We start from the raw sequence: 6,000 nt of genomic DNA, 5'->3' as shown, positions 1-6,000 counted from the left end.
ACCAGCGGCACGTGGGTGACGTAATCACAGCGTGACGAGGCTTCAAATATTATATGCGTTAACACGTCGCCACCGACGCGTTTGGTGTTAAAGGTTTAAAATTGATATTGAACCCCTTTTGATGTTTTCGTTTTTATACAATTCATAAAATTAGTTTCACTACTCGGTTGCCCATGTTTCTGAAGTCGCAGGGCGGTGATGTCACATGTTTACGCTGCCAGGCTTCCAGAGTATGACTCTTCTGACATAAAGATGTCATCTGTTCAACCCTTTTAATATGAACCCGAGAGGAACATTAATGAGCATGACAGCACTGTACATATTTCGCAAAACGAGCAGCAAAAGCAAAATGAACGGGAAAGACGGGATGAGATGAAACAAGAGTCAGAAAAATAAAATGGTGTACCGCCAAAATATGTTACACCGGTGAAACGTCCTACAAGAAGCGAATTTGACACCCAAAGTAGTACCGTGTGCTTTCAGCTTGTTTTGTTTAGATGCATACAGACAGAACATACTAAAGATGCCTTAAGAAAATACTTAACTCATTCAATCCCTGGGCTTTTTCACCGGTGCAACCCCCCTTCGCTCCCGGCCATTTACTGGATTTTGACTGATTTTGCAAGGCCCACAGAAAATTCTGTTCTATTGCTATATAAATATGGAACCCACCAAAAGAAAGATTAGACTCTTTTCTTTCAGCAGGTAAAAAAGGTAAGTTCATATATTTTTCCATTCTTTAGAAATCCGCATTAGAAAATATCTTAGTTTGAGCAATTTTCCAATTTCTGATGAAAAAACAGAAATTGAGCTTTTTGTGAACGCATACATTTTAAACATAACTTTGACTTTAACACCGCTATTTTTTGCTTTAGTTACATCCCAAACATCAGAATAATGTTTTCCTTTTACAAAATAACACAAACAACAAGACAAATACAGCTTTTGATAACAAAGTAACAATTTATATACACATAACTAACTGAGATGACGCTGTTGTGGCTACGACATCCGGGTAAACTTTTCCCTCATCGCCGCCTGTCTCATAAAGATGGATTTTTTTGAGTCTCTGCGGGGTCTGCTCAGCGGGCAGCATGGACTCAACGACATCGTCCGCTGCACTGGTGGTCCCGGTCGTTCTGCTCGGTCGTCCAGCGCCTGGCATCCCGGGCGTCCTCTCGGTTGTTCTGCTCGGTCGTCCGCCGCCTGGTATCCTTCCGCTGACGCCCCGGCCATGTGGCCCGGCCGTTCGTTGCCGTTGAATCGGGTTGCGGGTCTTACCAAATGCACTACTGCCCTCCAATGGCCAGTTTTATTGCTTTAAAATGGATTTTCAGCTTTGTGCCTTGGAGCTCAGTTGAATCAGAACCCAGAGATGTCTCTCATGGAAAAAAAAATGTAAAAGACGTATAAAAACGTCTTTGGGACACTGAAACAATTAAAAATAGGGTTTTTAGGGCACGTTTTTGGGAGCAAATGAGTTAAAAGTAGTCATATCAAATAAGGGTGGTTTAAATACGCTACGTAACTAATGTGGTCAACAGATCAAGAATCTGCTTTAAAGCTACCACAACAAACACAATGCTTAAAAGTAAGAGAGGAAAACACACGCAAAAAGTATTTTGAGGCAATGAAAAGGTAATAAAAGACTTAATAAAAAACACAAATCATAAGTACTCGCCGCTTTTAACCGATGAGCCCATGTGTTGGACTTCTCGCCGCGTAAAAGGAATTGCAGTAACCCGGTGATATTCGTCAAGTGACAGTGATAATCTATGTCATCACCCCGAGCGTCCATTGCGCGCTTAAAACATGGCGCCCCCCTTAGGTCAAAACATGTAATGTATACTATAGACTTTTAAATCAATGAAATATTTTATGTGTTTTAATAACATACTGTATTGTCCCGAATATAAGACTGTCTCTTTTTGCATTGAAATAATACTGAAAAGTGGGGGTCGTCTTATATTCGCGGTCTAGACATTATACCCATTCACGACGCTAGATGGCGCCAGATATCATTAAAGTGATGTTCTGTCATGACAGATCTCAGCTACTCTCAAGTTTAACCAGTTTGCATTATTTTATTGCAATGGTTTCCCTTATTCTGATTTGTTTCAAGACTAAAGTTACAGTTAGACTTCAGTTTGATGGTTAATTCAGTTATCACAAATGTGTTGTTTTATTACAATAGATTTGTTTATTTACGTTTCAAAAACCAGAAGCCATTCATTTACGAATGTGATTGCACTTTAGTTTACATATTTAAATGTTCAGATATTAAGACTTGAATGAGGCAAAATAACATGCTTTTTCTCTCAAATATATTGTTAGAATCATTCTTATCAGATGTACTGTAATTATTTTCTGTATAAAAATTAATTTGGTGTTCAAAAAGTCTATATTCAAACTTGAGTCTTGAAAAAGAGGGGGTCGTCTTATAATCAGGGCCGTCTTATATTCGGGCCAATATGGTATTTTAGTAAAAGAGAATAATTATGGCTTATTAGAGCCTACAAGTCTTTAAGTCCGCAGTTCCCTTTAATGCCACAATTTCAAATGGTAATTATCGTTAATACTGCATTAAGTGTCTCAAAGGCTAAATGGCTCCTCTTTTACACGTGATTAGTAAGCACAACAAATAGTACTGACAAAACGGCAGGCTGTTGACACAAATACCCAAGACGAACCGTGATAACATTTCAAACAGTTAGTCCTAATGTTTCAAATGGTAATTATCATCAATACTGTATTCAGTGTTCCTCAAGAGTAAAGACTTCTGTAGCTGGCTCGTCTTTAAAGTAATATGTGCTGTAATTGCAAAAACATTAATGACAAAGTCGACCATTTCAAATAGTCACGATCGCACATTCAACTACACTGCTTAACTCTTGCATTTAACACGATAGTCGTTGCATATTCTGACACAGCAGCTCCCCCCAAAAATTGACTGATTCTGTAATTTCACCCGTGATGGGAGGGCAGGCACCCCAGAGACCTAGCTAATTGCACATGAGTAATTAAATGATAATAGGTCCTGTTAATGATCAAACAGGGAATGATACAATTTTGGCCTGTGTACATGAAATCTTGCTTCGCTGGGGGAAGCAATTCCCCAGTATGTGAGAAGGAGAGAAAAGAAAGTGGCAGCGTGGCATCATAGCTGTGCATTCCGAGCGTGACACAAGCGCGCATTTAAGCTCCGCTGCCTCTCGTCCTGTGCGTGACCGCCACCGAGGAAATGTAGGGGCGGGTGGTTGCAACCTCGCAGCAACGGTGATGGGACAAATGTTCTTGGCCAGACTAAATTTAGAGGCGACCTTCTGCAGCATCAATCCTGATTAAACCTTAAACAGCACAGCCAGTGAGGAGAATATGGTCCCTGGAATGGATGAGGGTATCTGTCTTATGTAAGCACGCAGCATCTGATTTGCGCGGTCACGGTGTACCCGTCAGCGTGAAACCCCCTGTGGGATACTGTATAGCTATTTCAAGCCCGTTGGCTACAAGGTGGACTGTTGCTATAGAAACTAGGAGGATGGGTGAAGTTTGCGTGGAATTCCATTACCCTTCCATTAATTGTATTGGCAGTATCACACTAATGTTAGTCAGCAGATTATTCTAGAGCTAAAAAGATCTTTAGCAAATGAGTAAATATCACTGGCTAACAATAGCACCACTATGTTAACGCATTTGCTGCCAAAAACGTATAACTACGTTCTATTTTTTCAGTGTCCCAAAGACGTATTTATATGTCTTTTACGTTTTTCATAAGAGATATCTCTAGGCTCTGATTCAACCTAGCTCCAAAGCACAATGCTGAAAATCCATTTTAAAGCAATAAAACTGGCCACTGGAGGGCAGTAGCGCATTTGGTAAGACCCCCAACCCGATTCAACGGAACGAACGGCCGGGCCGCACGGCTGGGGCGCCGGCGGAAGACGACAGAATGGACGTCCAGCATGCCAGGCGGTGGACGACCGAGCAGAACAACCAGGAGGATGCCTGGGATGCCAGGTGCTGGACTACCCAGCACAACGACCGGGACCACCAGTGCAGCGAACCGTTGAGTCCGTGCTGCTCGCCGAGCAGAGCCCACGCCGCCGTGCTCTGCCGCTCGAGTCCCCTGCACCCTCCAGTGTCCCGCGACTCAGCCGGAAACACGCACAGCTAAACCAGTTCCCCCCCAGGAACACAAGTTCCCCAGGCGAACTCTGCCACGTGGCAGTGGTCACCACAAAAGAAAGACTCAAAAAAATCCATTTTTATGAGACAGGCGGCAATGAGGGAAAAGTTTACCCCGGGTGTCGTGGTAACTACAGCGTCATCTCTCAGTTAGTTATGTGCAGAGGTTGCGCTAGACTTTTTCGTTGTCTGTCATTTTGACTGACAGGGTCATAAAAATCCGGTCATAATCTATTTTTACCCGCCACTTAAATTTTTAAAATGATGATAATGACATTGTGGTGACCCTTTGTTTGGCATAATTCACCTTCCGTACTTGTGTGTCCATTTGACCGAGCGCGTTACCGGCTACGACAGTCACGTGACAGAGACACTTAAGAGCCGCGCGCGGTCCCCTCACTATCCACTCGTTCTCGCTATATGATTGGCCGAAGAGTCGAAATGCTCTCCCGTGAAATGTCTGTTTAAAAATGTTGCCGTTGTTACTTCTTGCGTTCGCTTATAAGTGCCCATTTAAAAAGGAAAAGTGATGGATGATACTACACACAGAGCGTATTATTAACAAATGTTAAAGTTGTATAATCATATAGCGAGAATAAGGAACGTCACTGACAAGCACAGGCCCCCACGAGTGGATAGTGCGCCTACAGCTAACAAGACTCTTAACATTGCATACTGCTTTAACATATTCAATAGTATTTAGTTTTCATTCATTTTGAATTAATATTCTGTCCGAACAAGCTTAACAGAGAATCCACACCGTGCCATCACACATCAAGCAGATGAATATGTAACTTTTTCTCCGCAGTGACAAAAACAGCTGACTGTGGCCCCAGTAGGTAGGTAGCCTACCATATGTAGCATATGGAACAATGAAATTAACAGTTCACCTGCTGTGGCCTGAACGTAGTCTCACACTTTCCTCCTGGTGCGCATGGACTTGAATTGCGTGCCCGCTTGTGCAGTCCCTGTTTTTTCACCTCTTTTATCAACACCATTTTCGTTTTGGGGCTTTTTGAAGAAACTTCGGACACTCAGTTGCCTTGACATTTTTCAGAGTAAGGCCAACGACGTCATGCATCAAGAGAGACAATAGCTAATTAATATGCTCACTCGCCACCCTGTGGTCTGGGGTGTGAATTGCAACCGGTCAAAATGACGGATGGACTTCAGTTTTTTCCATCACCGTTTTAAAAAATCGGTCAACGACGGAAAATATTCGGTTAACGCGACCCCTGGTTATGTGTAAATAAATTGTTACTTTGCTATCAAAAGCTTTATTTGTCTTGTTGTTTATGTTATTTTGTAAAAGGAAAACATTATTCAGATGTTTGAGATGTAACTAAAGCAAAAAATAACTGTGTTAAAGTCACAGTTTGAAATTTCTCAGTTTTTTCATCAGAAATTGGAAAATTGCTCAAAGGTGAAAATTACAGTAGTTCATGTTAAAAATGAAGTTTGCCAACACTGGTTGTGGCATTGATGGTTGTACTTGTAATTTCAATGGAAGTGGACACGACTAATTGAGGCACATTTTCTGATTGAGGAAGTACAGCAAATGTTGGCAGTGGCGCCACCAGGGGGTTGCCAGGGGTGGCCACGGCCCCCCCCTATAAATTTGTTGGCCACCCCACTGGCCACCCCGCTTGCCAGTATATCGTTAGATTGTTGTAGCATCGGTTATGCATTTCATCCCAAATGCACAGCCATTTACTGCAATAATATAATGAAAACCTGAAATTAGGGCTTTTAGTTTTGGTGTGCCACCCCAAGATTTTAAAGGGTATGACAACACCTGGGGAAATGGTAATATTC

This window comes from Corythoichthys intestinalis, chromosome 14 (assembly GCF_030265065.1).
Source record: "Corythoichthys intestinalis isolate RoL2023-P3 chromosome 14, ASM3026506v1, whole genome shotgun sequence".
Classification (NCBI taxonomy): domain Eukaryota; kingdom Metazoa; phylum Chordata; class Actinopteri; order Syngnathiformes; family Syngnathidae; genus Corythoichthys; species Corythoichthys intestinalis.
The sequence above is the reverse complement of the archived record's forward strand: the minus strand, read 5'-3'. Positions refer to the sequence as shown.